The following is a 10,617-nucleotide window of genomic DNA, read 5'->3' as shown; positions in this document are numbered from 1 at the left end:
CTAATAATAAGGCCCACCTCTTAGGGCCGTGGAGTGAAATAAGTTTTCCAGGTAATGCGCAGTAGAGCCCTCAGCCCTCCGCTGAAGTTGCGTTAGGAAGGAGGAAGGGAGAGGTAAATGCTGAGCCCGCAGGCGGCAGTCTGTGCCTCGGAGAGAAACTTTATCCCAACCTTGCTGGGGGCCTTGACGCCCACCTTGCCCCAAGAGCACCCCGGCAGTCACCCCTGCCCTCTGGGGTCCTGCCACCCCGAGCCCGACCTTCCCCCTTTTCCCCCGCGCCGGGCCAATAGCCTCCTAACTGCGTCGTGCTCATCACGGTCTGCCGTGCTCATCACCTTTGCGTCGTTTCTTCGCTCCACAAACGTTTGCTGAGCGCCTTCCACACGCCAGGCGCCAGACTCGCGCGGGGAAACAGGGATAAGCACTGAGGAGGGGTCCCAGCCCTCAGCGATGGGATTTCAGAGCGGGAGATAAAGGGTTGCCCAGAAGGGTGGTGAGTGGAATAGCTGATATAAACAACGGGGGCGCGATGAAATACACAGGAGGGCTGCTAGTCACATACGGGGCGGGTGCCGAGGGCCCTTGACTAAGGGAGGCTTCCTGGACGCGTGACACCCAAGCGGAGTCCTGACGACCTGCGTCAGAAGTAGCCAGGCGAGGAGGAGGGGAAGGGAATCCACGTCCCGAGCAGGGAGGCAGCTTTCCCTACACAGCACAGGACACGGTCCGCGCACAGAAGCCGCAGGAGACGCAGGCACAGGGGCTGGGGAGAATCCTTGCTGGGCCCTCGCCGCCTCCCTCTGCTGGGTGTCTGGTGCCAGCCTCCTGCCTGGCCGAGGAACTCCAGCCCCTGCTCCCGGAAGCCCCTCCAGGCCTTCGGCTTCCCTGACTGGGCATGGGCCCCTCGTCCCCTCGGGTACGGGGCCGGTCTCCCCGCCCGCGGGCGGCGAAGTAAAGGCCCAGCGCAGCCCGCGCTCCTGCCCTGGGGCCTCGTCTTTCTCCAGGAAAACGTGGACCGCTCTCCGCCGACAGGTCTCTTCCACAGACCCCTGTCGCCTTCGCCCCCAGTCTCTTCCGGTTCTGTCTTTTCGCTGGCTCGATACGAACAAGGAAGTCGCCCCCAGCGGAGCCCCGGCTCCCCCAGGCAGAGGCGGCCCCGGGGGCGGAGTCAACGGCGGAGGCCACGCCCTCCGTGAAAGGGCGGGGCATGCAAATTCGAAATGAAAGCCCGGGAACGCCGGAAGAAGCACGGGTGTAAGATTTCCCTTTTCAAAGGCGGAGAATAAGAAATCAGCCCGAGAGTGTAAGGGCGTCAATAGCGCTGTGGACGAGACAGAGGGAATGGGGCAAGGAGCGAGGCTGGGGCTCTCACCGCGACTTGAATGTGGATGAGAGTGGGACGGTGACGGCGGGCGCGAAGGCGACCGCATCGCTTCTCGGCCTTTTGGCTAAGATCAAGTGTAGTATCTGTTCTTATCAGTTTAATATCTGATACGTCCTCTATCCGAGGACAATATATTAAATGGATTTTTGGAGCAGGGAGATGGAATAGGAGCTTGCTCCGTCCACTCCACGCATCGACCTGGTATTGCAGTACCTCCAGGAACGGTGCACCCCCTCCGGGGATACAACGTGTTTCCTAAAAGCAGAGAGAGGTAAGAGACAGTAGCAGCTGCGGGGCGGCTTGCACGCCGAGTGCCTGTGACGCGCCGGCTTGACTTAACCGCTTCCCTGAAGTACCAGTGAGGGAGGTTCCTGATCTGCAGGCGGTGGGCGGTAGACGGTAGGCTTATGCGGCACGCTTCCGTTTCCACCGTGACTACTGCGCTTTGGGAAGGCCACGACCTCCTCCTTTGGGGAGGTCCTTAGGATCTCAGCTTGGCAGTCGAGTGGGTGGCGACCTTTTAAAGGAATGGGATCCACCCGGAATTGAACTTCTTTCTCCTCTCTCTCTCTCTCTCTCTCTCTCTCTCTCTCTTTCTCTCTCTCTCTCTCTCTTTCTCTCTCTCTCTCTGTCTCTTTCTCTCTCTCTTCACCCCCCCCCCCGCCTCTCCTCCGTTCTCTCTTTTGGTTTCCCCCACCCCCTCCCAAGTTCTGGGGTACATGTGCAGGACGTGCAGGTTTGGAACATAGATACACGTGTGCCACGGTGCTTTGCTGCACCTATCCACCAGTCGTCTAGGTTTGAAGCCCCGCACGCGTTGGCCATTTGTCCTAATGCTCTCTCTCCCCTTGCCCCCCACGCCCCGTCAGGGCCCGGCGTGTGATGTTCCCCTCCCTGTGTCCCATGTGTTCTCACTGTTCAACTCCCACTTAGGAGCGAGAACATGCGGTGTTTGGTTTTCGCTTCCTGTGTCAGTTTGCTGAGAATGAGGCCTTCCAGCTTCATCCACGTTCCCGCAGAGGACATGAACTCATCCTTTTTTATGGCTGCGTAGTAATTCCATGGTGTATACGTGCCACACTTTCTTTATCCAGCCTATCATTCATGGGCATTCGAGTTGGTTCCAAGTCTTTGCTATTGTAAATAGTGCTGCAGTAAACATACGTGTCCACGTGTCTTCCTAGTAGGAACTTCTTCCTCTTCAGCCCGCTGGGTAGCTGGCACTTTAAGGCAGGTGCCAACGCACCGGCAGCAAGCTTCCTTTTTTGCCCGGGAAAAACTGAGGTGCAGGTAGTATAAGCCATTTATCACGGAACGCACAGGAGCAGAGCTCGAGTCCAAGCATCGTGGCTCCACCCGTCATGCTTGATGCATCTTTAGGCTCCGCTCTAGGTATGCGTATCCTTTACGGGATCAGCCACCGGCAGTTGCCTTGCGACCACGATGACAAACCTCTGCCGGCTCTTTTGGGTCTCATCCCTGTATCTATTATACGTTGCATCCCAACATAAAGATCGGAATGTTCCTTTCGCTGACCCAGTCTCTCACCCTTTCCAAACTCCAGAAACCTTGTCTGTCCTCGGAAGAACTCCCCCTGCTTCTTTCTCTAAAGGCTGTCTTCAGGCCGGGCACAGTGGGGGGATCGCTTGAGCCCAGAAGGCCGCAGTGAGGTGAGATCGCGCCATTGCACTGCAGCCCCGGCGGCAGAGCCGGAGCCCCGTCTCGAAAGAAACAAACAAAAACCAACCGACCAACCAACAAACAAACACAGACAAAGAAAGAAAGAGCCCAGGCAACCTAGTGAAAACCTGTTCGGGCTGGGGCGTATCTGTACCCCAGCTGTTCCAGAGGCTGAGGCCAGGAGGATGGGTGGACGCTGGGAGGTGGATGCTGCAGTGAGCGGTGATCGCACCACTGCACTCCAGCCTGGGTGACAGAGCCAGACCCCGTCCCAAATAAATAAACATGAAAATAGAGGAACCAGTTTGTAGAAAGCGGGAGAGGGTCCCATTGAACTTCAAGCCTTCGAGCAACAGCTGTGGCTGGACAGGTTGGACCAGCAGGCTGGAGCAGTCGCCATCTTGGCAGGGATCATTGACCCTGATCTATCGCCGGGAGGAGGAAGAGCTGATCTTACGCAGGGAGGGCAGGTGGACTATGCGTGGACTCTGGTGATCTGTTTGGGTGCCAGGTGTTACTCCCAGGGCCACCCGTAACTGTGAATGTGCAGGAACCCTGACTTGAGAAGGGCCTGGCCACGGGGGGCTTAGGCCCCTGGGGAATGAGAGTTTGGTTCCCGGTACCCAGGGAAACCACCAGCATCGGCAGAGGTGATAGCTGGGGAGGAGCGGGGATTTGGACGAGAGACACAGGATGAGTACCGGGGGCAGCCCCGTGATCAACAACTGCTGCAACAGGGGCCGTTTGTTCGACTCGCTAGTCTTCTGTGGCTCTATGCGGTACTCAAGAGCAGAAGACAGAAGATACAAAAACCACAAAAGGTAGCCGGGCGTGGTGCTGCCCGTCAATAATCCCAGCTACTCGGGAGGCTGAGACAGGAGAATCGCTTGAACCCGGGAGGCGGAAGTTTCAGCGAGCCGAGATCACGCCATTGCAGTCCAACCTGAGCGTCCGAGCGAGACTCTATCTCAGAAAATAAAGACAGAATGAAAGAGCCCGGCGCGGTGGCTTACGCCTGTAATCCCAGCGCTTTGGGAGGCCGAGGCGGGCGGATCGCCTGAGGTCAGGAGCTGGAGACCAGCCTGGCCGACATGGCGAAACCCCCTAAAAATACAAAAATGAGCCGGGCGTGGTGGCCTACGCCTGTAATCCCAGCTACCCAGGAGGCTGAGGCAGGAGAATCGCTGGAACCCGGGAGGTAGAGGCTGCAGTGAGCCGAGATCGCGCCACTGCACTCCAGCCTGGGCGACAGAGCAAGAGTTTGTCTGCCAAAAAAAAAAAAAAAAAAAAAAAAAAAAAAGCCAGGGTGAGCGGTGGCTCAAGCCTGTAATCGCAAGCAACACTTTGGGAGGCGGCAGCTGGGCGGATCACCGGAGGTCGGGAGTTGGAGACCAGCCTGACCAACATGGAGAAACCCCATGTGTACTAAAAATACAAACTTAGCCGGGCGTGGTGGCACATGCCTGTAGTCCCAGCTGCTCGGGAGGCTGAGGCAGGGGAATCGCTTGAACCCGGGAGGCGGAGGTTGCAGAGAGCCTAGATCGCGCCATTGGACTCCAGGCTGGGTAACAAGAGCGGAACCTCCGTCTGAAAAAAAAAAAAAAAAATTGGGAGAATTTTGCTCCCACTGCCGTCAAAATCCCATGTGTATTTCACACTTACAGCACAGCTCCATTAGAACTGACCACATTTCCAGGGCTCCCTAGATACCTGTGGCTAGCGGCTGCCATACTACACCGTGCTGGGCTGTAGAATGGGGATGACAAGACAGGGCGGCGGAGATTGGGTTGGCGTGAAGCGAGGGAAACACTCGGCCGCAGGACAAAACTAAAACAGCAAGGGGGCACCGAAAGACTCAGTAGTCCACATGAATATCTTGATTATGTCGTGGCCGAGATAATGTAGGGTCCACCCCTACCGGGTCTGTGGGTTTTCTCTTCGTGTGTGTGCGCGCGGAGACGAGAGATCGAAGAGATAAAGACAGAAGACAAAGAGATAGGAAGAAAGACAGCTGGGCCCGGGGGACCACTGCCACCAAAGCGCGGAGACAGACAGGTAGTGGCCCCGAATGCCTGGAGGCGCTGCTATTTATTGTAGTCAAGGCAAGGGGGCAGGGTAAGGAGTGCCAGTCATCTCCAGTGATCGATAGGTCACGCGAGTCACGTGTCCACTGGACAGGGGGCCTTTCCCTTTGTGGTAGCCGAGGTGGAGAGGGAGGACAGCAAACGTCAGCGTTTCTTCTATGCACTTATCAGAAAGATCGAAGACTGTGGTACTCCTACTAATTGTGCTACTGCTGTCTTCTAAGAACTTAAAAGGAGGAGCCAGGTGTACAGGCGGAACATGAAAGTGAAGAAGGAGCGTGCCCACTGAAGCACAGCATCACAGGGAGACGTTGGAGCCTCCGGCTGACTGCGGGCCGGCCTGGCTAATGTCAGACCTCCCACAAGAGGTGGTGGAGCGGAGCGTTCTCTGTCTCCCCTGGAGAGAGGGAGATTCCCTTTCCCGGCCTGCTAAGTAACGGGTGCCTTCCCAGGCACTGGGGCCACCGCTAGACCAAGGCCTGCTAAGTAACCAGGGCCTTCCCAGGCACTGGCATTACCGCTAGGCCAAGGAGCCCTCCAGCGGCCCTTCTCTGGGCGTGAATGAGGGCTCACACTCTTGTCTCCTGGTCACCTCTCACTGTGGCCCTTCAGCTCCTAACTCTGTGTGGCCTGGTTTCCCCCAGGGTAATCATAATGGAACAGAGATCATTATGGTAATAGAACAAAGAGTAATGCTACAAACTAATGATTAATAATAGTCAGATATAATCCTATCCGTTTCCTATCTCTAGTAAAACTTTTCTTATTCTAATAATTTTCTTTACTATACTGGAACAGCTTGTGCCTTCAGGCTCTTGCCTGGGCACCTGGGTGGCTTGCGGCCCACAAGATAAGATATATTGCGTTGAACTATAGTTTATGTTGATTGCTGAATGATTTAGGGCGGGGGGGTGGGCACCCTCTGAAATTCTGCCCTGGAGGAGAGGCCTCACCCTAACCCTGGCCGTGGCTAATAATAAGGCCCACCTCTTAGGGCCGTGGAGTGAAATAAGTTTTCCAGGTAATGCGCAGTAGAGCCCTCAGCCCTCCGCTGAAGTTGCGTTAGGAAGGAGGAAGGGAGAGGTAAATGCTGAGCCCGCAGGCGGCAGTCTGTGCCTCGGAGAGAAACTTTATCCCAACCTTGCTGGGGGCCTTGACGCCCACCTTGCCCCAAGAGCACCCCGGCAGTCACCCCTGCCCTCTGGGGTCCTGCCACCCCGAGCCCGACCTTCCCCCTTTTCCCCCGCGCCGGGCCAATAGCCTCCTAACTGCGTCGTGCTCATCACGGTCTGCCGTGCTCATCACCTTTGCGTCGTTTCTTCGCTCCACAAACGTTTGCTGAGCGCCTTCCACACGCCAGGCGCCAGACTCGCGCGGGGAAACAGGGATAAGCACTGAGGAGGGGTCCCAGCCCTCAGCGATGGGATTTCAGAGCGGGAGATAAAGGGTTGCCCAGAAGGGTGGTGAGTGGAATAGCTGATATAAACAACGGGGGCGCGATGAAATACACAGGAGGGCTGCTAGTCACATACGGGGCGGGTGCCGAGGGCCCTTGACTAAGGGAGGCTTCCTGGACGCGTGACACCCAAGCGGAGTCCTGACGACCTGCGTCAGAAGTAGCCAGGCGAGGAGGAGGGGAAGGGAATCCACGTCCCGAGCAGGGAGGCAGCTTTCCCTACACAGCACAGGACACGGTCCGCGCACAGAAGCCGCAGGAGACGCAGGCACAGGGGCTGGGGAGAATCCTTGCTGGGCCCTCGCCGCCTCCCTCTGCTGGGTGTCTGGTGCCAGCCTCCTGCCTGGCCGAGGAACTCCAGCCCCTGCTCCCGGAAGCCCCTCCAGGCCTTCGGCTTCCCTGACTGGGCATGGGCCCCTCGTCCCCTCGGGTACGGGGCCGGTCTCCCCGCCCGCGGGCGGCGAAGTAAAGGCCCAGCGCAGCCCGCGCTCCTGCCCTGGGGCCTCGTCTTTCTCCAGGAAAACGTGGACCGCTCTCCGCCGACAGGTCTCTTCCACAGACCCCTGTCGCCTTCGCCCCCAGTCTCTTCCGGTTCTGTCTTTTCGCTGGCTCGATACGAACAAGGAAGTCGCCCCCAGCGGAGCCCCGGCTCCCCCAGGCAGAGGCGGCCCCGGGGGCGGAGTCAACGGCGGAGGCCACGCCCTCCGTGAAAGGGCGGGGCATGCAAATTCGAAATGAAAGCCCGGGAACGCCGGAAGAAGCACGGGTGTAAGATTTCCCTTTTCAAAGGCGGAGAATAAGAAATCAGCCCGAGAGTGTAAGGGCGTCAATAGCGCTGTGGACGAGACAGAGGGAATGGGGCAAGGAGCGAGGCTGGGGCTCTCACCGCGACTTGAATGTGGATGAGAGTGGGACGGTGACGGCGGGCGCGAAGGCGACCGCATCGCTTCTCGGCCTTTTGGCTAAGATCAAGTGTAGTATCTGTTCTTATCAGTTTAATATCTGATACGTCCTCTATCCGAGGACAATATATTAAATGGATTTTTGGAGCAGGGAGATGGAATAGGAGCTTGCTCCGTCCACTCCACGCATCGACCTGGTATTGCAGTACCTCCAGGAACGGTGCACCCCCTCCGGGGATACAACGTGTTTCCTAAAAGCAGAGAGAGGTAAGAGACAGTAGCAGCTGCGGGGCGGCTTGCACGCCGAGTGCCTGTGACGCGCCGGCTTGACTTAACCGCTTCCCTGAAGTACCAGTGAGGGAGGTTCCTGATCTGCAGGCGGTGGGCGGTAGACGGTAGGCTTATGCGGCACGCTTCCGTTTCCACCGTGACTACTGCGCTTTGGGAAGGCCACGACCTCCTCCTTTGGGGAGGTCCTTAGGATCTCAGCTTGGCAGTCGAGTGGGTGGCGACCTTTTAAAGGAATGGGATCCACCCGGAATTGAACTTCTTTCTCCTCTCTCTCTCTCTCTCTCTCTCTCTCTCTCTTTCTCTCTCTCTCTCTCTCTTTCTCTCTCTCTCTCTGTCTCTTTCTCTCTCTCTTCACCCCCCCCCCCGCCTCTCCTCCGTTCTCTCTTTTGGTTTCCCCCACCCCCTCCCAAGTTCTGGGGTACATGTGCAGGACGTGCAGGTTTGGAACATAGATACACGTGTGCCACGGTGCTTTGCTGCACCTATCCACCAGTCGTCTAGGTTTGAAGCCCCGCACGCGTTGGCCATTTGTCCTAATGCTCTCTCTCCCCTTGCCCCCCACGCCCCGTCAGGGCCCGGCGTGTGATGTTCCCCTCCCTGTGTCCCATGTGTTCTCACTGTTCAACTCCCACTTAGGAGCGAGAACATGCGGTGTTTGGTTTTCGCTTCCTGTGTCAGTTTGCTGAGAATGAGGCCTTCCAGCTTCATCCACGTTCCCGCAGAGGACATGAACTCATCCTTTTTTATGGCTGCGTAGTAATTCCATGGTGTATACGTGCCACACTTTCTTTATCCAGCCTATCATTCATGGGCATTCGAGTTGGTTCCAAGTCTTTGCTATTGTAAATAGTGCTGCAGTAAACATACGTGTCCACGTGTCTTCCTAGTAGGAACTTCTTCCTCTTCAGCCCGCTGGGTAGCTGGCACTTTAAGGCAGGTGCCAACGCACCGGCAGCAAGCTTCCTTTTTTGCCCGGGAAAAACTGAGGTGCAGGTAGTATAAGCCATTTATCACGGAACGCACAGGAGCAGAGCTCGAGTCCAAGCATCGTGGCTCCACCCGTCATGCTTGATGCATCTTTAGGCTCCGCTCTAGGTATGCGTATCCTTTACGGGATCAGCCACCGGCAGTTGCCTTGCGACCACGATGACAAACCTCTGCCGGCTCTTTTGGGTCTCATCCCTGTATCTATTATACGTTGCATCCCAACATAAAGATCGGAATGTTCCTTTCGCTGACCCAGTCTCTCACCCTTTCCAAACTCCAGAAACCTTGTCTGTCCTCGGAAGAACTCCCCCTGCTTCTTTCTCTAAAGGCTGTCTTCAGGCCGGGCACAGTGGGGGGATCGCTTGAGCCCAGAAGGCCGCAGTGAGGTGAGATCGCGCCATTGCACTGCAGCCCCGGCGGCAGAGCCGGAGCCCCGTCTCGAAAGAAACAAACAAAAACCAACCGACCAACCAACAAACAAACACAGACAAAGAAAGAAAGAGCCCAGGCAACCTAGTGAAAACCTGTTCGGGCTGGGGCGTATCTGTACCCCAGCTGTTCCAGAGGCTGAGGCCAGGAGGATGGGTGGACGCTGGGAGGTGGATGCTGCAGTGAGCGGTGATCGCACCACTGCACTCCAGCCTGGGTGACAGAGCCAGACCCCGTCCCAAATAAATAAACATGAAAATAGAGGAACCAGTTTGTAGAAAGCGGGAGAGGGTCCCATTGAACTTCAAGCCTTCGAGCAACAGCTGTGGCTGGACAGGTTGGACCAGCAGGCTGGAGCAGTCGCCATCTTGGCAGGGATCATTGACCCTGATCTATCGCCGGGAGGAGGAAGAGCTGATCTTACGCAGGGAGGGCAGGTGGACTATGCGTGGACTCTGGTGATCTGTTTGGGTGCCAGGTGTTACTCCCAGGGCCACCCGTAACTGTGAATGTGCAGGAACCCTGACTTGAGAAGGGCCTGGCCACGGGGGGCTTAGGCCCCTGGGGAATGAGAGTTTGGTTCCCGGTACCCAGGGAAACCACCAGCATCGGCAGAGGTGATAGCTGGGGAGGAGCGGGGATTTGGACGAGAGACACAGGATGAGTACCGGGGGCAGCCCCGTGATCAACAACTGCTGCAACAGGGGCCGTTTGTTCGACTCGCTAGTCTTCTGTGGCTCTATGCGGTACTCAAGAGCAGAAGACAGAAGATACAAAAACCACAAAAGGTAGCCGGGCGTGGTGCTGCCCGTCAATAATCCCAGCTACTCGGGAGGCTGAGACAGGAGAATCGCTTGAACCCGGGAGGCGGAAGTTTCAGCGAGCCGAGATCACGCCATTGCAGTCCAACCTGAGCGTCCGAGCGAGACTCTATCTCAGAAAATAAAGACAGAATGAAAGAGCCCGGCGCGGTGGCTTACGCCTGTAATCCCAGCGCTTTGGGAGGCCGAGGCGGGCGGATCGCCTGAGGTCAGGAGCTGGAGACCAGCCTGGCCGACATGGCGAAACCCCCTAAAAATACAAAAATGAGCCGGGCGTGGTGGCCTACGCCTGTAATCCCAGCTACCCAGGAGGCTGAGGCAGGAGAATCGCTGGAACCCGGGAGGTAGAGGCTGCAGTGAGCCGAGATCGCGCCACTGCACTCCAGCCTGGGCGACAGAGCAAGAGTTTGTCTGCCAAAAAAAAAAAAAAAGCCAGGGTGAGCGGTGGCTCAAGCCTGTAATCGCAAGCAACACTTTGGGAGGCGGCAGCTGGGCGGATCACCGGAGGTCGGGAGTTGGAGACCAGCCTGACCAACATGGAGAAACCCCATGTGTACTAAAAATACAAACTTAGCCGGGCGTG

At 57.1% G+C, this 10,617-nt stretch overlaps 2 non-coding genes across 2 annotated transcripts; both read left to right on the top strand.

Annotated features, from left to right (window-relative positions):
* Positions 1-1,428: 1,428 nt before the first annotated feature.
* Positions 1,429-1,619, top strand: LOC129137805 (U2 spliceosomal RNA). Its single transcript, XR_008540596.1, has one exon. It is a non-coding gene; the product is annotated as a U2 spliceosomal RNA (small nuclear RNA).
* Positions 1,620-7,546: 5,927 nt separating this feature from the next.
* On the top strand, positions 7,547-7,737 carry LOC129137804 (U2 spliceosomal RNA). The gene has a single exon (XR_008540595.1). It is a non-coding gene; the product is annotated as a U2 spliceosomal RNA (small nuclear RNA).
* Positions 7,738-10,617: the final 2,880 nt, after the last annotated feature.

Source organism: Pan troglodytes, chromosome 19 (assembly GCF_028858775.2).
Source record: "Pan troglodytes isolate AG18354 chromosome 19, NHGRI_mPanTro3-v2.0_pri, whole genome shotgun sequence".
Classification (NCBI taxonomy): domain Eukaryota; kingdom Metazoa; phylum Chordata; class Mammalia; order Primates; family Hominidae; genus Pan; species Pan troglodytes.
This window is presented reverse-complemented; position numbering and strand designations above follow the sequence as displayed.